Source organism: Penaeus monodon, chromosome 19 (genome assembly GCF_015228065.2).
Source record: "Penaeus monodon isolate SGIC_2016 chromosome 19, NSTDA_Pmon_1, whole genome shotgun sequence".
Lineage (NCBI taxonomy): Eukaryota > Metazoa > Arthropoda > Malacostraca > Decapoda > Penaeidae > Penaeus > Penaeus monodon.
In genome coordinates, this window is record NC_051404.1 from 35,204,156 (window position 1) to 35,205,164 (window position 1,009).

A 1,009-nucleotide genomic window follows, 5' to 3' on the forward strand; every position below is an offset into this window, starting at 1 on the left:
AGTTATTTATTTGATTATCGTGTTTTGCCAATTCTGACTATCATTCTCTTCCCATTTAATCTTATTATTATAATCCTCTTTTGTCCTTTCTCAATACTGTCCCATTCATTCACTTTGATCAAAAATTGTTTCGTTTAATCTCCTTATGTGATTTGTCTGTATTTTCTTTGCATTTCATATTTATTCTCTCTTTGCTTCGTTTCCTCCATTTCTTTTCTATCTCAACGTATCAGTGCCATGAACTACACGCAGCTTACAGAATACCTTCAAAGGATGCATTTTATTTCCAAACACAACTTCTCATGTTTAGTTTAATCACTTTTGATAAAGTTTGAAATGATGTACGTAATTTGATATATGTCTCTAAAACATGATACTGTAATAGAGTGGTTTATGTATAAGTTTTCTGGGGTGTTTAATGATGATTGATCTTAAAATAAGCTCCACTAATTATAACTGGAACACAGTATTTAAGTCATATCTATCTTTTATATATCAGAATGGAAGAAAATTGCATTAATTGTATATCTGTTTCTTTTTGTCCACAGTGATGATTTTTTATGCATGACCAAGTAAATATTTCTCTCCATAATCATAAGCAGTTTGCATGACCAAATAACATAATCTACATATATATACAGTTATCTATATTTACCAACCTTTAAATGCAGACTATGTGTGTTTTTAAAGACATGGCTTCAAAACAATTTTTAGAGTCGATAAAATATTTCCATATACTGCAACATTCACATCTACCATTCAACATATGCAACGTGATTAACCATTTATAAAATAAAACATGCCAGCTCAAAACACTCGACATTAAAACCGAATAAAACGACTAATTTTTACCAATAATCTACCGAGATAACTAAATATGAATCTTATACACATGCTCCCTACCTTGTGTGTGCAGACGCTGCAGTTGTGTCAAAAGGAGCACCAACACAAAAACAGGAAACCGAAGCCTCATTGCGTGAAGGTTTTATTGGATTCCTTATTGTATATG